The 26,869-nt window shown below is 38.6% G+C and overlaps 1 protein-coding gene, 1 non-coding gene and 1 pseudogene across 5 annotated transcripts in view; 2 read left to right on the top strand and 1 right to left on the bottom strand.

Annotated features, from left to right (window-relative positions):
* Nucleotides 1–26,869, bottom strand: part of POU6F2 (POU class 6 homeobox 2) — a 473,172-nt gene that overhangs the window by 296,669 nt on the left and 149,634 nt on the right. The window lies entirely within an intron of this gene.
* LOC119467906 lies at nucleotides 1,664–1,782 on the top strand (annotated as a pseudogene).
* On the top strand, nucleotides 13,673–13,798 carry LOC119467908. The gene has a single exon (XR_005196541.1). It is a non-coding gene; the product is annotated as a U4atac minor spliceosomal RNA (small nuclear RNA).

Here is a 26,869-nt window from a genome sequence, read left to right as displayed (position 1 = left end):
AAAAAAAAAAAAAAAGATATGAATGAACAATTCATAAAAGACATACAAATAGCTAATAAAGAGAAGGATATTTAATATCACCAGTAATTAAAGAAGTGTATAAAATGCTACAGTCATTGGGAAGGGAAAGTTTGTAGTAGTGACTTAAGTGAAAGATGTTCATGCATGATGCCCAAGAATTCCATTTCTAGATGACCTTCCGGTAGTAATAGTCACACTGACACAAATATGTGCATATAGTATTCACAGAAATATTGTACAGGTAAATAATTATATATCTTAAAAATGACCCAAAGGTAAATTAATTAATAGAAAACTAAACTGTGAATCATTCCTAACATGGTATACTAGGATACTATGTAGCTGTTAAACAGTGAGCACTGCTATTGACAGATGTTAAAGATGTTTTATGGAGTACAAAAGAAAAGGTTTTAATAACACGCATAAGATAAATTTTTTAGCAAAATAAAATTATATTCATATGCATACAAACTTATGTATATATGTTTATATAATATACCTTATAGATAAATGTACGATATATTATCTGTCTTTGTGTATATGAAGTTTGTTTGGATATATACAAAGTACTAAATAATTTAAATCAAACTCTTCAAAATGTTTGCTGGAAAATGGGGTGTGAGTTTTGAGGAAAGGTATCTGTGTTATTTGAATATGCTATGAAAAATATGTATTATTTTGAAATGAGTTAACAGCAAAACTCACGAAAATTTCCCCAAATGTGAAGTTTATCTATTTCCATATAGAAAACTTACTGAGCTAATGTAAGTCCATAGGAAAACCTCACTGAAGTTTGGGACACTACTGGCCATGAAATGAGTCCTTTATCCCCCAAGAAATGCACCTGCTTGGAAAGAGACTTTCTGCCTCACCAGGGCAAGGTGAACATTCCAGCACTTCCAGAGTTAGGCTCAGCAGTTTGACAGGATCCATTAAGATAAATAAAGATAAACAAGAATCATAGGGGTAACAAAAAAGCTTTAGAGAGCCCCAGGGGTGAGAGGGATAGGGACAAACCCTCAGTTTCCTTGGTAGTGTGACTTTTTTAAGGGCTAGTGACAGGCTCCGGTTTTCACAGATAACAATCAGGTTGACACTTGGACTTTGTCAAAATGATGCCCGCTGTATCTCTACATGCCCTCCTTCTACAAAGAACTGTTACCTAATCAGTGTCTTAGAGAACATTACTTATCTGGTATCCATAATTTAGTGGGCAAAGAAAGTTTCCATGATCAAATAAAAATGGGAGATACTAAAGGTCAAGCCAAGTTGGAGAGAAAGTCTAACTCCCGTTAAAATGTAAAATGGACTGTGAACATGAAAAGGGATTATAGGATCTAGCATTTTCTGATGTTATTTTTAATTGTGGAACCAACCAAGTTTTCCACAACATCTGTGGAATTCTTTGAAAAACCAGACCTAAAAATTATAAAATATCTTAGGTCTTGGCAGCAAGATTCATACATCTATTTATTAATTCAACCACTATTGATGAAATATCTTGTTTGTGTGTGACATCATGATGAACACAGAACATTGACAAGACATAGGATACACTTTGCTGGACAAGATAAACACGAATAGGTATTTGTGCTGTTGGGTGGTGAGGTGAATGACAGATGATGTTGAAGATCCTACGGTAGTCTACAGCCATACCACCCTGAACATGCCGTATCTTGTCTGATCTCGGAAGCTAAGCAGGGTCGGGCCTGGTTAGTACTCGGATGGAAGACTGCCTAGAAATACCGGGTGCTGTAGGCTTAAAAAAAAAAAAATTATAGAATAGGGAGAAGGAATGAATGGAAAATGTTCTCCAAAGGATGTGATTTGCTTGCCACAAAGCAAGAATTATCACCTAGGAGCTGCAGTTTATTACATGGATTTGGAAAGTTTGGGATTGAGAGAAGTTTTACTCATGTGTGGCTGGTCAGCTCCTAATTTTTATTGTATTTATTGGCTCATTATTACTTTTTGCCTTTGGATCTTTATTCACCTTGACCCTCCTCTATTTAGAAAGCTCTCCTGTTTCCCCCCTCTTCTTTTTCTTAAGTTTTCAGGTTTTTTCCTCCATCAAGAGCTTGACTACTCTTTTATCACAAGCATCTTGATCTTGGAAAACTTTTGCATCAAATAAACTGAACTTATTTAAATATGATAATATTTTGATCTCATTTTTAATTTATCGAAACATGTATGACTAACCTTCAGGGTTACAGATCAGGATATTAAGCCACAAAAATAATGTAATTTCAGCCTAGTGAAATAAATCTGATCTGTTAGTTGTTTATCATGAGTAAATTCTTATTTGGCTTTTGAAACAATAAAAATAGTTAATGAAACTGCCACTATTGGCTTCCAAATCTCTAGGGGTCCAGGGACTCATGTAAAGCATCACTATCTCAGGCAATTAATTGCATAGTTGGTCTAGCTTCTATATTTCATATTTTAGTGGAAATAAATTCTCTTTCATGGTCTTCAGTTGAGACTGAGGACAAAGAGTAAGCAATGTTGGGTAGTTGAACTTATTTATAAGTTTATTCTTCAGTAATATACCTTCTAGCTGTCTCTTTACCCAATAATGTATTTTGTGAGGAGGAGAACACTAAATTTTTTATAGATCCTGAAAAAAATGTTATATTCCATAATTACTAATATGACCAAGAATTCTCTGCATGTTGGGCAAAGCTATTAACCTGCAAGTTACATTTATTTCTCAGAACTATTGCCATTTTCTGAAGTCGTTTATTTATTTTTGCAGTAAACATGAAGTACTTCTAAGTGACTAAAATCAATTCCAAACAAGGTTCTAGGAGACACACATAACAAACATGGGGCACTTATGTTTAGTCATCTCCATCATCCTTTCATCCAAGGCTGGGACGCACCACCATCACTGTATACCCTTTCAGAGCCCTCACTTTTATACTTACCATCTCTCTGGTTCTCGCCTCTTTTAAATACAAAAGAGGTAAGTCAAGTTAATGAGTAGCTTCTAGTTTAGAGAGGCTTCTGCACGTGGCTGAGTCAGTGTTAGAGAGGAGGCTTCATCTCTCCAAATTTTTGAGGTTACAACAAAGGAGGACTTAAAGTAGGTAGGAGATGTTTCTCATCTAAAAAATGATGGGTCAAATGAACTGTCCTTTAAGTTTGGATTACTGGATACATGGTGGTGCCTCTCAGTGACACAGGAACAACAGTGACAACCAAATCAACAGGAGGGAAAAGAGACTGTTCAAAAAAGATAATGTGTTCGCTATTTAAGTTTGGGGTATCTATGGGATATGCAGGTGGAGGTAGCTGGGAGATGGGTAGATATATGGGAGTCCTGCACTTCAGAAAGAGAGTTGAGATAGAAAATTTAACACTAGAATCATCAGTATATGTAGTAATGAAACCTTGGAACTAAAGAATATAACCTAAGAAGAGTATGGGGACAGAATCCTGCAAAACACCAGTCTTCATGTGGCAGGTAGAGGAAGGAAAACCACTGGAAACAAAAGAAACTGTCAAAGAAGAAGGAGAAGGAGAGTAAGAAGATGAATAAGAAGAGGAAGAGGGAAGAGAAGAAGGAGGAAGAGGAAGAAGAAGAAGGAAGGACAACAACAACAACTAGGACAGAACAAAGTTCCAAAACCAAGGGAGAAGAGATGGAAATGGTCAAGAGTACCTATCATGGCAGAGACAACAAAATGAAGGCTGAGAAGTATCTGTTGGATTAGGCAACAAGAGGACCATCTCAGAGCAATCCAATATAGTAAGCATGGTAAAAACTGGTAAAAGTGGGCTTTCAAGCTAAGGGCTCCTCTGCTGCTCTGTCAGCTGTGCGAACTTGAAATGGTTACATAGTCTCCCTGAGTCTGAGAATCCTCATATGTAGAGTGGAAATTCTGCATTCATATCTGACTCTCCAGGCAATATGTGGAATGAGTGAATTAATACATGTAAAGCTTTTATTATAGTGTGTGGTATAAAGTGGATTCACAGTAAAAGTTGAGGTTCTTCCTCTAAATCAGGATTCTTCCCACTGCCAGGGTTTGAAACCTTGGAGCCAGTTGAAACTCATTCCTTTCATCTCATATCTAACTAATCATCTGCTTTTGTCTTAATTATTTTAGCAATGTATCTCACATCTTTCCCATTCTATGTGCACAATCACCAACTATTTTCTCTACATCATGCCTGCATTACTATAATAGGCTTCTAATTGTTCTTTCTGCTGGCTCTCATTTCCCCTTGCTACTGTGTCCCCCATCCACCTTCTCTCACTGATGTCCAGCAAGCATCAATATTGTGAAGTTTTTCCTGGGCTCACAAACCTTCAGTGCACCTCACCATTCTCCAAATAAAGTGTAAATGCTCAAGGTAGTTTGTAGAATCCCCAACTCCAGGCTCTGGACCCTCTTTCTAAGGCAACCCTTGCCTCCCAGAACTGCTCAGGTTGCAGTGTGAACCTTTGGCCTTTGCCTTTCTGATCACTTGAGCTCAAGTTCATTCGTGTCACTGTGTCTCCGTCCTTGCCGTCTCTAAACCTAGAATGCCCTTTATTCATTTTCCAAAATCTAACCCAACATTTGAGGCCCAATGGAAGCCCCTGTAGCCCATAGATCTGTTTTTCTCTTAACCACTCTAAGCAGTTACAGTCCATAATGATTATTTGTGTACTTAGTTTATAACTGTTTCATAGGAATTGCTTTTATATTTTTATGAAGGCTATAAGCTACTTGCGGGTTAAGACCATGTACTATACCTCTTTGCCCCCTTTCATAATGCTTAAAGCAGTCTTAGACACATCTCTTAAATGCTTAAAAGCTGCTTATTAAAATGAAATAAATTTTGAAACAGCCAAAAAGCAATTTAGCAATGTTTTATTGGTAGCCAGCATAGAAATACTATTACTAATAAATAAAATTCATTTTAAAATCAATAAATAATGCAGGTTCACAGTCTTAGTGCCAGAGGTACAGGAAGAAAAAGAAATAACTAATCTGTCTGAAACAGAGGAGAAATGAAACTACTAAGGCATTTGGATTCTGGTACAAGTGTAGTACAATGCTCAAGCAGAGTTTAGGAACTTGGAATTTAATCTACATTGGTTCTCAACAGATGTACTGTAGTCCATGAGTACATTGCAAACCCTTGTAGATGGGCTGCCAAGTTTTGATTAAAGTATCATTTACTTGTCTTACAACCAAAGAGATATTGACTGTGAGGTCTGTTAGCTAGAGCTTTTCAAGGATTTAAAGTAAAATGGGATAGCTGTGAATAAGGGATAGCACATAAGATGTAACATCAGAATTCTTCTTTAATAGAATGTACAAGCACTACACACATCCATAGAGTGTGTGTCATTTGGGCATAGGGCAGCCCTACTGGGGCAGAAACACAATTTGCCAAGGGAATGGAGTGATTGCTATAGAAAGGTTGTTTGTTGTTGCTATTTTAATGGGAGTCACATTTTTAAAACTAGTGAGCCACTGAGAATTATAGTTCACTAAAATGTGCCAAGAACATAAAAAAGGCTAAGTACTACAGCTACAGGAAATGGAATGGGCCTGGGGAGGTAGAGGGAGGATACATTCAGAGCCAAACAAAAGAGGCCCAGTCAAATGCAGCTACTCTTCAGAACTGGATGTGTATGTCAACGCAGACACATTATGTAAACTCCATGGCCGTCAACTTTCTTGTTTGCAAAGTAAGGCTGCTAATTTCCTCCTGGCTGTGTCATTAGGAAATTAAACACAAGAATGTAGAAAGCACTATCACATATGCCCACTGTGCTCCGCATCCTGCAAAGCCTTGTAAATGTTAGTGTTGTCACTTTTCTTGCTTCAACCTTGGTGAGTCACTGGTCCACATTCTCTTGTACAAAATAGGATAGAATGGTTTAGATTATAGGACCCCTAAGATCTTCTTGGGCTCTCAAGTTCAATGAGTTTTCATCCCATTAAATGCACCAAACACACGGCAACAGCCTGGCTTAAAAGGGTTAACAAATGAAGGAGGGGCTAGTTCCATCTGAGACACCACTTTATGAGGGGCTGGGGGAAGTGTGGCTGACTTTTATTCAAGGGCATTAGATTATCACCAGGATGGAAAATTCTTGTGAAAACACTGAATGTGCTGCCAGTCAGGGCGGGCTGTAATCCCCAGGGAAGCATGACATAATCATTCATCCTAGTGGAGTTGTAATCTTAGGAAATACAAACCCTTTGCATAATTTAAATAAATAGGCCAAGGATGACTTCAAAGAAATAAAAATAATGGGTGGTACCATGTTAATATTAATGAATAGGAAAAATGGGACCATATCTAATATACCTAATGAAGACTTGGGAGTGGAGTGAATGAGGGTGAAAAAGACTTAGCTGTCTTACACGAGAGGATCAACATCTCCTTGCAAAGCCTCCCATAAAGAAATAACTTCCAGACACAAAATTCTTAACAGATCTTCACCTTTAACTAAAGGAGTATTAGACTGTAGCTTCTCCTTCTCATCTTGATTCTCCTTTGCTCATATGTGTGAGGCCAGCATGCCCTGTCCCTGGCTTCTCCCATGTTGGCTGCAACCCTTTTTGTGAACTCCACCCTGCTTCAGTGCACACCCAAAGGAGCCCAGAAGCTCTACACAAGGAATGCTTCCACAGCGTTCCTTGCCATGTGACACTGCACCCAGCACGAAATGGGACTTAACACACACAGAGCCTTATTGCTAATAAGGACCTTACAGGACAATGGGTTCCTCCCCTGCTCCATAGAGTCCTGCTGGAAGTCACAGGGATGCGATGGAAGTGGGCTCAGAGTTCTACCTATTCTGCCACCTGTCCCTCCCTGTGACTTCAAGCAGGACTCTATTGAGTGCTTTTATCCACTTTATAGAAATGATTTCATTTGAAAAGCATGGTTGTAGGAAGGAAAATATGGTGAAAAAAATCAATGGATTAACCACTATGTTTGAAACTTACTACTATTATTTATTTTTTAATTGACAAAATTTGTATATATTTCAAAACATGTTGTATATCATAAGTGCCAGAAGTATATACAACATGTTTTGAAATATGTATACATTGTGGAATGGTTAAATCAAGATAATTAACGTAGAAATTATAGTTATCTTTTTTGTAGTAAGAGCTCTTAAAAATTTACCCTCTTAGCAATTTTCAAGTATACAATGCATCATTATTAACTATGGTCACCATGTTTTATAGTAGATCTCTTGAATTTACTTTGGCCTAACTGAAATTTTGTATCCTTTGAACATCTCCCCTTTCCCCTGCCTTCATCCCTTTCCCAGCCTCTGATAACCTGCACCTGGCTTATTCCTTTTAATATATTGTCCTTCTGGTTTGTCCATGCTGTTACACATGACAAGATTCCCTTCTTTTTTAAGGCTGAATAGTATTCCATTGTGTATCGTACTGCGTTTTCTTTACCCTTTCATCCATTGGTGGACACTTAGCTGTTTCCATTTCTGACCTATTGTGAATAATGCTGCAATGAACGTAGGTGTGCAGACATCTCTTCAACACACTGATTTCGTTTCCTTTGGAAATATTCCCAGTAGTGAAATTGTTTTAGCCATTACATTTTAAAGATGAAACTGAGACCAAGAGAGGTTTATTTTTCTAAAAACATTTTTTTATTTAATAGAGAGTCTCTGGATCTGTTCTGTCTAAACACTACTGATGCAAGAGACAGATCCACAGGACACCGAACATGTTGTCCTAAAAGAGGTTTCAAGGGACTTGGTCAAAATTACCTCATAAGTGTCAAAGGAGGGACTAGGTCCCCAAGTCTCTTCATCTCCATCCAGAACATTTCCCACTACAGATAGTGCATCATAATGCCCTGTTCTCTGTGTTACTCCTTTCATGAAGCTACTTCTAGAAACTTTGCCACAATTTTAGTAGCTCCAGTAGACAGCTTCTTATCTCCACTAGAGATTCAAACATGACAATTAAAGCAGCTTTTTGGGGACAATGCTAATGGTTTAGACATGATTCTTGGGAGATATGATTTCTTGGTTTTTAGAAATTATCTAATTAATTGTCCAAAAAGCTTCCTTAGGTAGATCAGGACTTGATATTCTCTGTCAGAATCTAGTTGATCATACACTCTCTGACACATTGCATTTAAAATTGTCCTTGATAAAGAAAAGTGCATTAAATTCATACTGGCATGGGTTCAAGTCAGACATTGGAAAGCAAAACCAGGTGCTGCCATAAATTATAGAGCTTCTCTGGAGTATGGGGTAATAGTAGAGACACACAGCCAACAGGTTCTACCTTCTTCATGCCCCAGTCTTCCCTCTAATGATATGACAAAATGATATGTCACAGATAGCTAGAAAACCCAGGCTCTATAATAGCACTTACCCAAGTAATGACTCAGTTTTCTGAATGATACTACGGTATGTTCTAGGGGAAATATTTTATTTACTAAAATGTCTGAGAAATACTGCATACTATCCCTCCTTAGAAACTTACCAGCATAATGGTGCATTAAAATTTACCAGCACAATGGCTTATGGCTCTGAGAAAGACAGAGTATTTAGCTTCGTTCATACTAAACTTCTTTGTCCACACATCTATAGTTTAGTATGTTACCCATGAGCACCCTGGTGAAGTGGTGCACCATGGAACGCACTTTGGGGAAAATGGCTCCGTTGGACTCACATCAAACTTAACATCGTGGAGATTTATCTGACTTGCTAAATGGAGACTATCTGGTCTTGGAAAAAACAAAATTCAGGTACAACAAAACCTCACTGTGTGAATGAAAGCGAAGTTAAAACCTATTCCCTTGAAACTACAGACTGTTTTGGAAGATGTAAAACTTTATTGTATTTATTGGCGTAGAGTAACTAGGTCTACCAGTTAAACCTTCTCAAGCTGGCGTTGCAACCAAGCCTGCTTACTGAACAGGTACTAGTCTTCCACAGAGCATCCATTGTTAGAAATTAAAATCCAAATTAAAGTGTCCTAACTACTGTAAATATTCCTCACTAAGGTTTTTTTATACACTTCTTGTCTTCTCTCTGGAGCTCTTTTTCTATCACAGGGCTTCATTTACCAAGTTTCTTTTTTTCTCCTGCTACATGCACTTAGACTCTCCGTGTTCTACAGGCACAGACTTATCTACAGCTCCTGACCAGGTGTCTTATAAAAATGCTTCCTGGTCACCATGGAAACTCCATGAGAGGGTATAAATGGATCAGCAGAAAGGCATCCCCGCAAATAGAAAAATATATCCAAAGCACGTGTTGTGATGAATGGTGGGTCAAGTGCCTTATTTTCTGTTTGAAGGACAGCGTTAATGTACCATGCAGGTGAAATACACATTGGAGAAGATAAGCAGTATACCACGTAGGATGACGACACATGGGAAGACACCCAATTCTTGGTCTCTAAATGTCATGGAAAAATGTACTTAAGAAGAGACAGGGCAGTCTACCTCCTGTTTTCCATAATCTATTTATCTTTTCCCTTATTCTTTGTTGTTCTGTCTCCAGATGGTCTTCCCTGATTTGCATAGCACTGCTTTTGCATTATAAAATTGTGGGTTGGGAGGCCAAGGTGGGTGGATCATAAGGTCAGGAGATCAAGACCATCCTTGACAACATGGTGAAACCCCATCTCTACTAAAAATACAAAAATTAGCTGTGCGTGCCTGTAATCCCAGCTACTTGGGAGGCTAAGGCAGAAGAATCGGTTGAACCAGGGAGTCGGAGCCCACATCGCGCCACTGCACTCCAGCCTGGCAATAGAGCGAGACTCCGTTTAAAAAAAAATTGTAGGGAGACAAGGTGCGTGTCGCTGACCAATAGAACCATGAGCCAAGTAATACTCATATGGCTTTGCTCTGAGGATTTGAAAGATACCTCCTCAGTCTACATGGGCCATTTTGAAGTCAGCTACCTTGAGCAAATTGCTTGACCTCCCTGGGCTCCCATTTTCTCATCTATAAAACAAAGACACCAGTGTGGATCTGCCTGACAGGGTTAATACCTACACCAACATATCTGTCATACAGCTGTCTTTGGAAGAATGAAAACTGAAGAAATACTAAGTTCTAGTACTACAATTCTACTAACCTTTGCAGAAATGAGGCTAACTTAGAACAAAGAAATATACTTCAGGCAGACAGAAGTGACTAAAGTAGTGTATCAGTTTCAATGAGATGCATGTGAATGTTTTTCTGAAAATATAAAGTACTACATGAAGTGTAAGGTATTAAACCACCTTCCTATAAAAGGATTTGTGAAGATGAATCTCAGCAGAGGAAAGAAATGGCAAGCAAGATAAAAGAGAGAAGGTAAGAGGTTGTAATTAGGAATAGATGGTGCCTGGAGTAGGTGATGATTGCAATAGAGAACTAAGAAACAGGAAATCTCCCTGTACTTACCCTTGTGCATTTTCTTCTCCTGGGTTCTCACAGTTCTGATAGTCTAACCCAGAAGCTTCATCAGAATTTATTACTGCTTTGTGCACAAAGCGTGAACTAAAAGGTTAATGAAAGATGTCAATAGCTGCCATGAACTCACTTCAACATCTATTTAACAAATAGCTATTTGTTTGGCACTAACAGAGTCACCAAAAAAAGGGTAATGCTCTCACTTACCAATTCACTGACAAAAATTATCCTCTGGAGACTTATAACATGTGGGCACTCCTTCAAGAGTCCTAAATCTAGTAAGGAGATTTACAAGTTCACAACTGTCATATAAGACATAATATTATAAATGCTTTAAGAATACTGAGGCAAGTTAATCCCAAAGAATTAATAAGCAACAAAGTCTTCATGAAACATGTTGATTTTTAAATAGGGCTAATGGTAGAGGCAGGGTTTCTACCAAGGTAGATGAGAGTGGGCTGGAGCAAAACCCAGAAGCAGGAAGGCAGGAGGTCAGTTTTAGATGAATATCAGCTACAAATGAGGAAGCAGTGTCCCCTGATATACAGAATGAATCTCTCTGGTAGATAGCTGAGGTGTTTGCCATAGATGAGTGGCAACAAGGGAAATCAGAGGTGTGTCCTGGGGCAGAGGCTCCAAGCAGAAAGGCTAATTGGAGACACTGAAGTAGAAGGAACCAGGGGAGTGTCTGTGGGACAGAAAAGTACAGGAGGGACTGGAAGGACCCTTCCTGGAAACTGCTCCCACCAGAGCTCTGAAATAAGCCTTCCACCACTGGTTTACTGAAATGATAAAATCCTCTTGGCCGTTCTCAGTCTTCCTCTACTGGATGCTCCACACAGAATTAATAAATTATTTTAATAACTAGCTTTCACTAAGTGTTCACCGTGTGCTAGGAACTCTATGACATATGCTCCACACTGGCCACAGCCTCTTTCAGAAACCCTCTCTCAACTCTGGGGACACTGTCCTCTCCTGTGTTTGCTGATAGTTCCTCAAATCCTACTTCCCAGTGTCTCTTGCTAATTCCATTTCTATCCATACCATCAGAGACACTGAAACAAGATAGCGGCCCTCTTACATATGTCAGAACCTCAGGATTGGCTTAGTCAAATTGCCCATGTCACCCAAAGGTTCTGGGAAGGCATGTCTTTCTGGTTGAGAGCCACTTGTCTACCTTCTCCTTTCTGATGGGTTTAAGTAGATTGTTTTCTTTCTCTGGCCTCCCCTCTCCTCTTTTTCTTTTCTTCCTCTTCTCTCTCATTGACAAATTCTTAGTTTCAAAAGCACATTTCGCCGTATTTACTTCTTCCCTCCCTTCCTTCTTTTCCTTCCTTCCTTCTTTTCATCTTTCTCCTACTATTGTCAACTTTTTGTTACCTCTTCCCATCACAGTACCTAGCATAATGCCCATTTTAATGTATGTTCTATGCATTTTCTCTTGCAGTGCATTGCACAGAGTAGGTATGCAATAATTATCTGGATTGAGCCAGATATGTGTACATGTTTACCCAGCAGATAGGTGTGAACATTTTAACACTTTAAAAAGACTACACAGAAATTAAATACAGTAGTCAAAGATATAAAAGTGTAAGTCTTTGGACAATAACTTCTGACGGGGTTAACGATATATTCAGGTGCTCCACAGTGCTTACATGCGGGGGAGATTTTGTCTAACACCTCTTCTTGGATGAGCATTGAAGAATGGATTGGGGAAGAAACAGAGAAAGGAAAAGCAGTTGTTTATCTTTGGGTAATTATAAAGTGCCAATGAAAGATAAGACATGGAACATAGACAGTAACATAATTCTATAGAACAACAGTGATGTGACACTGGAGGAGGGCATCTGCAATGATTAATTTTGTTTGTTTTTGAGACAAAGTCTTGCTCTGTCGCCCAGGCTGGAGTGCAGTGGCACAATCTCGGCTCACTACAACTGCCGCCTCCCAGGTTCAAGCAATTCTCCTGCCTCAGCCTCCTGAGTAGCTGGGATTACAGGCACACAACATCATACCTAGCTAATTTTTTTGTATTTTTAGTAGAGATGGGGTTTCACCATGTTGGCCAGGCTGGTCTCAAGCTCCTGAGCTCAAGTGCTCCACCCACCTGGGCCTCCCAAAGTGCTTGGAATAAAAGGGGTGAGCCACTGTGCCCAGCCTGCAATGGTTAATTTTTTATGTCAACTTGGCTAGATTTAGGGATACCCAGATAGCCGGTAAGCATTATTTCTGGGGATGTCTGTGAGAGTGTTTCCAGAAGAGATGGCATTTGGATTTTGGATCAGTGAACTGAATAAGAAAGATCCATCCTCATCCAATGTGGGTGGGCACCACCCAATTGGTGGGGTCCTGAATAGAACAAAAGGACAGAGGAAAGGCAAATTTGCTCTCTCTGCTGGAGCTGAAACACCCTTCTCTTGCCCTTGGACATCAGAACTTCAGGTTCTCTGGCCTTTGGACTCTGGGATTTGCACATGCAGATGCCCAGTTCTTAGGCCTTCAGCCTCAGACCAAGAGTGACACCAATACTTTCCCTGGTTCTCCTACTTGCAGACGACCCTTAATGGGACTTCTCAGCCTCCATAATCACATGAGCCAAGCTCCCTAATAAATCTACCCATATACATCTATCTCTCTATGAATCCTATTGGTTCTGCCTCTCTGAAAAACCTGACTGATACCGTATCTAAATTCCTTGGCAGTCCCCAATCATGTCTAGAAATTTGGCAAAATCTATGAAACTTGAAGACTGCAATTCAACACTATATCCTCCGTCCTGTCAATTAGAATATTTAATAATTACTGAATTCAGGAGTGAATGATGAATGCTTTTTAAAAATTACTAACAATTATTGAGTACTATGAGCAATATACTATGTTTTGTGCTTACTGTATACTATTCCTTTAATCTCCCTAACACCACCCTAGGAAGAATATAATATAGTTATTCACATTTTACAGATGAAGAAACTAAAGCTCAGATAAGTTACATGAATTGCTGAAGCTGGAAAAAATAAAATCCCAACAGCCTGCTTCAGACCCCTGCTCTTCAGCCCGCAGTATGGCTTCCTGAATGAACGGCTAGCATCCCGAATTTTTATCTGCTGTATTAAGCATCTTACTCCAAGAAGAAATTTTGGCTGCTAACCATCCAGCATTCATTTTTACTGCTTTATGATAGGCCCCAGAAGGAATAGCAGTTAACCATTTAGGGACCCCTCAAAACTTTATCAGTTTAACCATCCTTTTCTTGGGGTTGCGTTACTGTCCAATGAGCGCATAGTGAGGGCAGTACTGCTAACACCTAAACAACATGCTCACATCAACTAAAGCTTTGCTTTACGTTGGTGCAATTTTTGGAAAAAATGAAAACCAAAAAAAAAAAAAAAAAACCCCAAAAAAACCCAACTTTGCCAGTTTATTGAAGTTGCACCTCCAACAATTCGTTGCCTGTTGAAAGAGTACATGTTTAACCTGACTCGATTCTCTGCCATTGTGCAAGATTTCAGCTGTAGGATAGCATGACTGCAGTCATCCAAACCGTTAGCCAAAGGGGTTTCTTTAAAACATGCATTGCATGCAACAAAAGGGCAAAACCTTAATACGGTTTTATTTGCCAAGTAAATGTAGCTGTAAATTAATTCCTTACATCACTGTTCATTAATATTTAATATATTTATATGAAGGATGCCACTTCACAATTCCCCATACACTCAGCGTTTAATAATCTAGAAACAGCTTATCTTCTTTAACTCACTGAGACCGGATTTGCAATAACTAGTAATGTTAAATGTATTTTTAAAAAATCAATAATAAATAAATGCATAAGCACTTCCCTCTAGAATGCTTCTGATGTTATTTACAAAATTAAAAAAAAAAAAAGATGACAGATCCACAAGGGACTTTATAACCATTTCATTACCACCTCCCTAATTGTATATGGTAGAACTGCGTAATCTGTTTATTGAAATTGAAATCTTTGGAAGGGATCCTCCCCACAGACATTAACAATAAGCATCTTGTGCAATAACATAGTACTTAATGTAATATTAACATTATATGCACCAGGCCTTAACCGCTCGCTGGTTCCCCCATCAGAATTGAACATTTTAACACTCTGTGCTCTGCCTCAGTATTCAATTCTATATCTAATTTACAGGCTGTAAAACACAATATTCACAGATTACAATAAATACAAAGAAGTTCTAAGGACATATCTGGTGTTACTAGGAAAAAAGAGACTATTTTGTTTGCAGTAGAAACAAAAGAGAACTCCCCTTAAAGTTTTGACCCTGAAGAAAACCATTCTGTTCAGTGCTGCCAGGCCAAATGACACAAAAGCATTACTTTGACATTAGGTGAAGGTATTTGCATGTAAATGGTGCATGACTGAAATCCGGATATCCCTCCCCAGCTTGCTTTTCCTGAAGAGGTAAGCAGGGAAGGGAAGAGCAATAAATGAGGGCTTGGGAACACTGGTTTTCATCTTGAATCTTCCTGAATGATCTTGTATGCTTTCGAGTAGTTTAACTTCTCTATACCTTAGATTTTGTATCTTCAAATAAACAAGATGAACGACTGTCTAGAAGATTCCTTCCAGCTATAAAACTCAAAAAATCTGGAAAGAAATCCTCCATGTATAAAAGTTAGTTTGCAAACCCCATTCTGAGATTTTTTTTTGTTACCCTTTAAGCAGTATCTCTTAAATTTCAAGCTTTCTCGGTAACAGAGCAATTACAACAGCATTCATTTCATGCTGTATAGTTTCCTAAACTCTTTTTATATATTATCTCAATTAATATAAAGCACATTACTGGACATAAATTATATAGCTGAGATGAAGACTAGAGACAGGGTTAAAAGGGAAAAACCACGTGAAATGGCAAAATATCTATGGAATAATGGAAAAGCCTCAAAAGTCAATGAACACTTGCCCAATTCTTTCATGATCATTCAGCTAACTTAAATGATCTAATAGTGCTCTATAGTTAAGATGGCCTTTTGCAAAATACATGTTTACTATCATACTATAATCCACTAATCTTAGACACACATAAACATTCCCTCATTATTTGTGTTACATGCCTGTGTTAGGCAAGAAACTCACAATCTGGATTTTACTTGGTCATTTGAAGAGAGATGTAGACCTTTTCCTGGGTCATTAGGTCTCTATCAGCCAAAAAGTGTATTTAATATGTATTTTTTGAAACTAATAGTTATTTAATATGAAAAATAATATGACCCATCAAATTCAGGATAGGTGTTACATTTTGGGAGTAGCAAGGGGAATTTTATCAAGAAGGAATCCTCAGTGGCTTCAATAATAGTTAGTATTATATTGTTTAATATGGGTGACTGATTGAATAGCATTTGCCATATGGTTATTTACACATTTTATATAAAAACATATAGATAAAATTTTCAAACTAAAATATAATAGATAAACTTTCTAAATAAATTTCCCTCTTTCAAGTTATCTCCCTTTCAGAAAGCTTAGGGGACAAAAATTAAGACCACTGAATTATAATGTAAATTATAAAATTGGGTGTTTGCCCTTTATTTACACATGCTCTGAGACAACATGTAGCTGTCTTGACAGTAAAACTTTTCAATACATAGGAAACCAGTTTAAGAGAAATATTACTGGATACATTTGATATAGATATGCTAGCAAAGGTTTTCAAAGGTATTTTCAACTTCAGAGCTTACAAGTTCAGTTTTTCGAAGTGGAAATTATACTTTTCCAGAATGGTCTTCAACAAATCATTCTCTTATTCTCCTCCCTCTTTTCCCAAAAATAAAACCACTTCTCACTATTTTTATATAACTTTGGAAAGCAAGGCATCCCGGCTTGAAAAAGATTTTTAATAACCTTTCCATCTCACCCTCTTCATCTCTTTCCTCTCATATATGGTTGTTCTATCTCACTACTAAGAAAAAAACAAATTTAAGACTGAACTTCCCTCCAGCCCCCCACAAAACAATCAGTAATAGCAAGAGAAATATTGGTTTGGAATTATCATTTCTTTTTAAAAGTTGATCAGTTCCTTTCAGAACCCCAAATGCATTGTCTTTAATCTGATCTTGTTTTGCCTGCTTGAGTATGAGATTGCTTTATCACTCATTCTACCACATTGGCCATTGAGGAGAGTCACTATACTGCTTTCACTTTCAGGTGTGCTTCTTTTACAGATGAGAGGGGAGAACCTGTGTCTTGGGATCATTTTATCGCACAGCCCCCTTGCACAATTTCCAACTGTCCTACAGCCTGAAAGCATGAACCAGCACATAGTATCAGGTGAACTGGACATGTTGAACTATTTTACTATTTCTGTGCCATGAGATTACTATAGAAATACAGCCACCTTCTTCATTTTGCTGGAGTTCTCCCTAGATTCACAGTAAACAAAGGGAAAGATTTCCATGCCTGGAGGCAGGGCAATTATCAGCACATTCATTGCAGTAGCACTAGTCTCTTCCCCAGTCGTCATCTTCTTTTCAACTTGGCTAGGAGGCTCCACCCTCACCCACAGAGCCTATATACAAAAGAAGAGCATGAATTCATGCTTCATTCAGGGTTATCAATCCTAGAAAGTGGTTCTACCTGTGGTTGCAATTTCTAATCCAATTAATTTCAATAAAATGGATCAACTATTAGCAATGTTAGAAGTACTATAGAGAAGATCAAGGCATAAACCTTGCCTTTAAGGATCTTAGATGTGAATGAACTTAGACATAATGTTCAGACACATGAGCACATAACAGTAACAGTGTTGTTAAGTGAGCACTTACTGTGATAGTAACTCAGCAAAGAGCTACATGTATGTGTGCTCATTTAATTCTACAAATGTCCTATACAGGCATTATTATTCTGGGACCAAGAGAGCTTATATACCGAGGTCCTAAAGCAAAGTAGAAGCAGGAAGCAAACTCACGTTTACTTTACTCCAAAGCCCATGCTGTAACTACCGTCTTACATGCCCAGCTCAGCTGCTTAGCCAAGAAGACAGACAACAGAGTATGGGAATGACTGGGGAAAGTAGGAAACACAATCCTTTTAACTTGATTTTAAATGACTTCACCAGATTAATATTTGTGCTTTGAAATGTTTGGCTAACGAACCTATGAGTAATGTATGCTCTTCATTGTGTTTATAACAGTATTTCTCAAAATCTAAAGCATCTTTTATCTTTAAAGCTAATTATCACTATGAACAGCCAGATTTCAAACAGATAGTATTGATGTTTATGTGTTCCTACCCCTTTCTTGTGAACATTGTAGGTGGCAGAGTATATTGAATTAGCTGTCATCCCTCCTTACACCAGCGAAATCAGAGAAGCCACCATGTCTGAGATCCTGGGTTGGTGTAGGAAGATGCAAAGTGTGTCACATCAGTCCCAGCTTGGTGTCATGAATAAATGCCACATCAGTTCAAATACAGATCAATCTATTATTTTAAAGCAATAGAAACTGCCATCATTGGTGTTGAATGCTCAGTATTGCTCTTCAACCCTCCAACCTTCATAATAATATATATATGAAATATTTTCTCCATCAACATTATATTGGCTGCTAGTGTTGACACTGAGTCTCCCCAAACCACCTTTGTCCAATGCACAGCCCTCAGAAACCATTTCTTATTGGCTAAAAGCAGATAAACCTGCCAAAAGCCAGTGCTTATTTCTTTCCCAAGAGACCTCACTTGAGTAAGTATAAGCGAGCATAACTCTGTGTGTTTTCTTACCCAAAGTGACAGGCAGCCTGGGAACAGAAGATCTTCGTTTCTTAACTCAGTACCCTGGATTTGGATGATTTAACTATATATAAAGGCAGCACTAGGTTGATTTGAAAGATACATTTTATCAAGTTGTCAGCTTTCCAGGGCCAACTGTTTCAAAATCACTTATAAGTAAACTAGAAAATGATTTGGATTGTAGGAAATTTAAACCTTACTTTCCCAGAATGTTGCAGCAAATAGCTGAAAAATAGACATAGAATCAAACTCTGAAATTAAAGTGTCCTGAGCGTGTCTCGCTGGTGGTGAGGGGCTGCACGGTCTAATGGATGGAGAGCTGGATGCCGAGTCAGGGGACCTAGGGAGTGATTTCCACTCTGGCAGCAAATCACTGTGTGACCTTGGGAATCTCAGCCCACCTACCCACAGGGAGAAGACCAGACTTCTTGGGCTGCACCCCTCACTGCCTTGCCCATTTGCCACCTTTTGGGGGGCTCTGCCAACAGGTATGGGAAACCTCTTAATATAGGGACAAGGAAGGAGGGGTTTGGACCAGGTAGAGAACTTCAATACCAGCCTTCCTTTGCATCTCTCTTCAGTGGCCAGGAGGAGAGACAGGAACCTTTGGGGACAGAAAGGTCCTCATGATTTTTCCAGCCTAGTAAAATAAATAACTGCCACAGCCAGTTCCTGAAGACCAGCTGGGGGTCACTTACCCATCCGCAGCCCCTTGTTTGACTTCTCAGGAACTCTTGGAGGAGGATTAATCAGATATTGACTGTTGAGGAGTTTTTTCAGGACCCTGAGCATCTCAATTATAAGAATATTCATGATACTTCTGGGCTACAGTTTCAGACAAAGCCCTACCCAACTAACACTCTCGGTTCACTGCATTTTCTAACACTACGTGAGTATACAAGCATAACTATGCAGTGGGAACAATGTCCTTGGTCTGCAGATCACCTTTTTCTCTATCATGAGCCCTCTTGGCTACAGAAGGAAGATAAGGCACCCTGATGTTACTCTTATCCTGATAATCTTACCACTCACAAGCCACAAGGAGAAAAAATACAGACATCTTGTTACTGTCTTTCAAAAGGATTGCCAGTGGTCCCCTTCCTCCTTATTTTTTCCTGATTCTAGTCCTCTGCTGGAGTTTTGGAAGCACTGGATTTGAAAGCCTCCCTCTCCCAAGCCCTCACAGCATGTACACACAGTTAAGGGCATGGGATTATTGGCAAAAGGGCATCATTGCCCTGACATGGCATTTTAAGGAATTTAACAAATCTAATCATTTCAGAAGCCATATATCTGCCTTATTTGAGTTAGATAAAAAGAGAAGTTACTAGGGTAGGATCAGGCATTGTCTCCTTTTTCAGAAAGGGGTCACAGATATTGTACTGCCACTGGAGAGCAGATGATGCGTCATAGAAATCTCTGCACGACAAACTATGTGAAGCTCAATTTATCTACTTCAGGAGGACCAAGAGCTACATCAGCTCAACAGGGATTTGAACTTGTGGTCTCAGGGACTTCTGGACTAATGAAGCTGATGGTGAGATGACTAAGTCATCACCACTAGCTAATGGCTAATGGGCCCCCAGAGAGGGTACATGTGATCAGAATGATTTATTGATTAATGCTGACCTCTAAAACTACTTTAGGACAGGCATTGGAAACATAAAACCACTTTTACTGTGCAGTGGCTCAGGCTGCTGTTACTTCAGCTTTGTAAAATGCCGTGTGGGACTGGGATCAATCATTGCTAGACCTTGCAGTTTGCTGACCTCCATCAGGAAAAGAACTCTCTAGAAGAAGCAGAAAACCCATGTTTAATAGCAAAGAAAGCAATGCCACTTCAGTAGTGCATTTGGAATCATGATGAAAACTTGCAGGGCAGAAGTCCCTACCCCCCATAGGATGAAAGAGTTCTATGAAAAAAAAAAAAGTGGAAAAAGTCAATTCCACGTAGTCTACAAAGAATAAATTGTATTATCAGAAGAATTTTTTTTTCTGAATGAGGAATCTTTCTTCAGTTCTATAAATAACTTAATATAAAGGTGCTCAACATCACTAATCATCAGGGAAATGCAAATTAATACCACTGTGAGATATCACCTCATACTCGTAAGGATAGCCATTGTCAAAAAGTCAAAAGATAACAAATGTTTGGGACACCGTGGAGAAAAGAGAACCCAGGACACTGTTGATAGAAATGTAGATTGAGCTGGGCGCAGTGGTTCATGCCTGTAATCTCAACACTTTAGGGGGCTGAGGCAGGCAGATCATCTAAGGTCAGGAGTTCAAGACCAGCCTGGCCAACATGGCGAAACGCCATCTCTACTAAAAATACAAAAATTAGCTGGGCGTGGTGGCACACACCTGTAATCCCAGCTACTCAGGAGGCGGAGGCAGAAGAATCGCTTGAACCTGGGTGGGAGAGTTGCAGTGAGCCGAGATCCTGCCACTACACTTCAGCCTGGGAAACAGAGTGATACTCTGTCTTTTAAAAAAAAAAAAAAGAGAAAAAAAAAAAGGAAAAAAAGAAAGAAATGTAGATTGATACGGCTGTTATACAAAACAGTGTGGAGGTTCCTAAAGAAAATAAAAATAGAAGTATCATATGACCCAGCAATCCTTGTTCTGGGTGTTTACCCAAAGGAGATGAAATCACCACCTTGTAAAGATATCTGTACTCCTATGTTCATTGCAGCATTATTCACAATAGCCAATAGGTGAAAACAACCTAGATGCCACACACACACACACACACACACACACACACACACACACACACACATTACGCAGCCTTAGAAAAGGAAACCTTGCCATTTGCTACAAAATGGATGGAAATGAAAGGCATTATGCTAAGCGAAATAGGCCAGAAACAGAAAAGTTTTGCTTGATCTCACTTATATGGGGAATATTTTGCTTGATCTCACTTATTTTATATATATATATATATATAAGGGCTCAAATACACAGAGAATGAAACAGTGGTTACCACCAGCAGGAGGTAGGGGGAGAGGAAATGGGGAGATGTGGTTCAAAGGATACAAAATAGCAAATATGTAGGATGAACAAGTTCAGAGACTTAACATACAACATGAGGACTAAATTTAATAAAATTGTCCTGTATTAAAAATTTTTGTTAAATAAATAGATTTTAGCTGCTCTTATAACAAAGAATAGTAATTATGTAAGATGACAGATATGTTCATCTGCTTCACCACAGAAGCCATTTCACTATCTTTATGTATCCCATAACATCATGTTGTAAACTTCAATTATACACAATAACATTTATTTTTAAAATTAAATAAATAAAACCACTGGATATATGTGCTTAAAAAAAGTATTTTGATGAGCTTTTGCCATAATATTTCCTGCAATTAAGTACCTGGCTGATATAGACTGAACCTCTGCATAGGCTAATTAATGGAGATTCCGTAATCAACAGTAGATCACATCTATTGTCCCATCGCCACCATGCCCACCCTCTAAAAGTAGTACATCCTTATTCAGCCTTCAGGGAAAGCTAATCATATGCCTCCTCTCTCCTTTGAAGTAAATTAGATCATCATTTCCAGTGCTCTCCCTCCCATAACATTTAACACAGCATATACATGTGGTTATGTGGAAAGCATTTGTTTCTCCCTTAGACTGTAAGCTCCATGCAAGAGAACTGCTTGGCTTATCCCTGAAGTTTTACTGCTCAGACCAATTCTGTGCACATAGCAGGCACCCAATAGATATTTGTTTAAAAAGTGAGTACATTTTCTCTTTGTTATTTCCTCCTCTAAATATTTTAAGTTGAAGTTTTCCTTGTGTGATCTCTGGGAAGGTAGGCTTCCTCATGCCCTTTCTGGATCCAGGATGAGAAAAGAAAATAAATAAAAATGAATAGAGGGTGGGTTATGTTATCCTTTTTGTCTCTTAAAGAAAACATAAAACAAGAATCATCCACAACCTCACACCCTTAAAACTATACAAAGCAGCTTCTGAGAAAGGGGTGAGGAGTGTGGGGTACCAACCTGTCCATTGGAGTGGTTCCTTCCCTGCAAATTGCCCAAGGAAACTCAAAATACCCCAGACCCAAATACCTAACTGCAAAGGGTGAGAATATTTCAGAACAAATAAAAGCACTTGGAAAACCTTTTTAGAGTCATTCCACTTATGTCAGGACCTGTTAAAACCATTGCCAGTTAGAAGTAAGAAGGTTAAAATGCTGTTCAGTCTATGCTACACATTTGCAAATAGGCTCAGCAAATGTGCCAAGGAGTTACTTCTCTCTGCTCAAGCAGGTTTTATTTGATTACTTATAATAAATGGCATACACTGGTCAAAACTGTGTGATCTGGTTCTGTCTCTCATAAACGTCATATGCCCACAAATTCCAAGTATGTTCTAAAATGGCAATGTCGTTGTTCTCAGAGTAGTTTTTTTGTGAGCATGCTAACTTGTCTCACTGCAGATTTCTCAATGAACATATTAATTCCCAACTTATGGAGGAAATAAATCTTTTGTTTTGATGTTTAGTGGATTTTTATAAAAAGACATTAGAGATACTCTATAATAGAGTGGCAAAAAATAGTTTACTTTTTTCTTTCCCTTGAAATGGCAGATTTAAATGGAGAAAGAAGTCTGAAGAAGGTGCCCTAGGAAACTGGCATGGAATGTCCACTCTAAGTGGCCAAATGTGCTGCTGTGTGAAGAAATGAAAGCCTTCATTGCAGAAGCTATCGATGTCTCGATGTCTTGCCTATAAATTGTAAATTCTACATGAGTCAATAATAGACTAGGCCACTTGAACTCCAATGGAGAAAGGAGGCTACCATAGACCAAAGACTCCTCCAGAAGGAGCAAGGAGGACCCTTCAAATCTTCAGAGCTGTGTCCCTGCAATAACGCCCTGGAAGAAGAATATACCCTTGGGCAATTCTAAAGGATTTGCTATAATAATTATACCAAATGACATTTTTGTCTGAGATCATTCACATAAAAAGTAAGCACTTAGAAAGACAGTTGATGACTCCCATGGAGGTATTAGAAAGCAGTAAACACCATTCAACCCATAAGAGAAACTCACAAAGGTGTTGCCCGACCATAGATAAATTATGGGTACTGATTCACACTCCAAAGGCCACTTGAACTTACAGGTAGTTCTTGAAACAGTAACTTCCCAAATAAACTAGTTATTTACTTACAGAGACAATTAGGAGATGGATAGAGAATGAAAATGGTGATTGAATAAACCTAAAAGAAACTGATAGAATCTATAGCATACTGAAAGGCCATCAATAATTAACATATAGCTCCAAAGAAATTACAATGCATGTAATAGTTGAAATAGGACATTATCTTGAAATTATTAGATTTATCCACAGTTCTTCAGAACCAATTGTGCAATATGAGAAACTTTTTAAAGTAACAGACTCTTCCAGTCCAACATGGTTTTATTTCCTATACATGATGGTAAGATCTAGATACTTCTTATCATAAGTGAGCTTTTAAAATATTATTTATCTTGTGACTTTATTCGGAAGCAAGGAGAGTACAGTAGTTTTCTTTTTAAAAGGCAAATTATTAAAAGGCAAAGCCCAAGTTGTGGTCATTTTGTGTTCTCAGTGCCTGACACCTCGTAGGTACTTTATAAATATTTTAAGAAGAAAGGAAAGAGAGAAGGAGGGGAGGGAGGAGGAGAAATAAGAAGGAAGACCTATTTTGGTGATATGTGCTATTTGGCTTGTGGTAGTGATCCTCCTCTTTAGACTTCTAAATATGTCAGCCTCTTTTGCCCTCTTGCCCATAGTTCCTTGATTCAGCTTTTGAAATCTTTTCAAGATTTCTCAGGAATTAAGTTTCTTCAATAATTGAGGTGGTTCAATAATCCTTTCACATAGAATAGAATAATAAATGTTTAAACTTTTCAATCTGTCTAGATCCTCAATAAATTTCCTCGTTTTACCCTCACCCCAGCCCATTTCTCTTAACAATTATCTGGTGCTTGCAATGAGCCCAAACTTGCCCTAGGTTGGTCCTGGAGGTTCAAAGGCCAATGCAAAAGCCCCAGCCCTGGGAGTCTTCACTCTTTCAGCTCTCTCACTCCTTAAGTGTCTCTTATTTCCCAAACGTCCATCTCTGGTCAGTCAAGCCATCTTGCTTATAAAGCAGACACCGTTTGGGTAAATATTGCTATTTCTTTCACATAGAAAGCTATTTGATATGTTTAGAATTCTCTATCACCTTTGAAGTTTCTAATGAGCAAGGAGCTTCCCAGACAGCTTCACTGATCAACCAGACCTGGCTTCAGTCAATCTCTTCTGCATGGTCCTTCAGCGGTTCTCAGGAAGCTATAATCAACATTTTATATCCTTAATTAGGCCAAATCCTATGAAGGTGAGCTCTGTATACAGAATTTGGTTTCTCACCTTGTCCACAAAGAGAATGGTGCTTAACACACTGAGGTGATCTTTTTATCAGTTCACTAGATCCTTTGGCAGCCTCTTCTGATGCTAAACTTGATCACTATGAGTACCAACTTGGAGACCACCAAAGGCAAGAGAACTTCCTCAAGTGGAGTTCTCTTGTAATAATATCCTCATTGCATATACTCCTCTATGCCACAGCTACTTCTGATATTAAGACTTTATTCAGAAAAAACAATCCACTAAAATATAAATAAAGGCAGGGGTTTATACCCATTTTGTTCCATGCTGTATCCCCAGCATCTAGAACAGAGATGACACATACAACAATTTCATAAAAATCTGCTTAATTAGCGAATTATTGCTTGAATTAACTGTTAAATAAATGTATGTATGATTTTGCAGATCCATATACATTTATATGTTTTTTAATATTTCAATACACACAAAACTCCTAACATTCATTAGCTCAGGGGAATGAATTAGAGGAAAGAAGGTGCAAGGGTGCTGTAATTTTTTTCTTTTATGCTGTATTAAAGCAAAAGAGAGGCTCAAATAAGTAGGAATTTAACAAATACAAAGTTATTTCAGGACCAGGACTCAACATATTTCTGAAAGCCAAGAGAACTTACAATTCAACAAAAAAATACCAATAAGGAAAGAAAATCAAAGGCTTATGAAGTTTCATGGAAAACCTAATTTCATTGTGTGCTGAACTTTATTAGGTAATATTTTTATTTGTTTCCAAAAAGCGGTTCTTACCTTTCTTTTCTTTTTCATTAGTTACCAGAGTGAATTCTTTCTCTCTCTCTTTCTTTAATACAGATTTGTAACTAAATGCATAGGGACATCTACAAGCTTGTAAACAATTTTCAGCAGTTCATTACCCATCTCTCCTGCCCTACCGAAATTATAAACACAATGGTACAACAAATCACATGAACATTCTTTTCTACAGAGTCACGGTATAATGTTCTGAGAACAATGAGCAGACCAATAGCCAAGAGATTCTTGCAAAGGCAGGGTTGTAGCTACCAGCCACAAGCCAGACCTCTACGCTGCAGCACGTGCTCTTCACAAAAGAGGTAAAGAGGTAAGCCATAGATTAGAAGACATTTTAGAGTTTTATTAGAAGAGCAAGACTCGGTTTGGTATGACAATATTTTTAATACTTTTTTCAGTCTTACTTTGTGGCATTCCCAAAGTTTCATCTGTAAACATCTTTAACAATATCAATATTCATTATGATTATTATTGATAGTTTATTTTGAGACTGAGAAAGGACATTTAAGACCATGATATTTCATTTTTTATTTGCAGCATTAAGATATACACTTTTGGAACTGTTACAGATGTTAAGAACAAATGATAAGGGTCGAAGTGGAAAGCACTAAAATTCTGTGGAATGGTGTTTAAGACATACAATGAATGCAATAGACTTTAGTAAAATGAGGCCACTGATATCTTGAAAAATAAATATATCTCAGAGCTTTAGGCTTTGCCCTTTCCATCTTTCCTCATCCTACATCCCAAACTGAGTAGGCTCAGATGTCTGGGCGTGAGCTGGGATTTGGAGAACTCCAAAGAACAGGGTAACTTTGCTCACAGAGGGCAGGAAAATCCATTTTCCCCAAACTCACTCCAACTGCTTCCTGATACCTGAAATCCCAACCAAGATGCTTTCCTAAAACTTTGTTACTCATTCAATCAGAAATATTCCTGAGAAAGGTGAGATTTTGCATTGATGATCAGTTCAGCTTTTATATGCTCTCACTCTTTTCCAAACAAAAGGAGGAGAACACGAGAACAGCCACACCTCTTGCACAAACGCAGCCCCCTGAATGTTTGATACTGGGGTTTAGAGGCCCTAGTGTGAGTTAAGTCACAGCACCAGGAGGCTCAGGGAGTGCTCGGAATAACTTCTGACGTGGACTGGCCACAAGCTGCAGCCTCTTCACAATCCCAGAGGGGAGCGCGGGGCTTCCTCCTACTTATAGGTCTGGGGCCTCTGTGCTGTAGCAGTGCTAGCCAGACAACCTGCCTCTGCTCCTGACCCTCCAGCCCACCTCAGCAGACCCGTAAAACTCCCTGCTGACTCCTCACTGCACTCAGGATACGTTCCAAATCCCTGAGCAAGGCTTAAGCAATCTTTTGAGATCTTTCCATCTCCATTCCCATAGCAGGCAGAATAATGCCCCACAGAGATGGCCACTTCTGAATCCTTGCAACCTCTGAATGTTATGGCAAAGAAAGGTCTTTGCAGATGTGATAAA

Source organism: Cebus imitator, unplaced genomic scaffold, assembly GCF_001604975.1.
Source record: "Cebus imitator isolate Cc_AM_T3 unplaced genomic scaffold, Cebus_imitator-1.0 Scaffold349, whole genome shotgun sequence".
In the NCBI taxonomy this organism is placed as follows: domain Eukaryota; kingdom Metazoa; phylum Chordata; class Mammalia; order Primates; family Cebidae; genus Cebus; species Cebus imitator.
This window is presented reverse-complemented; position numbering and strand designations above follow the sequence as displayed.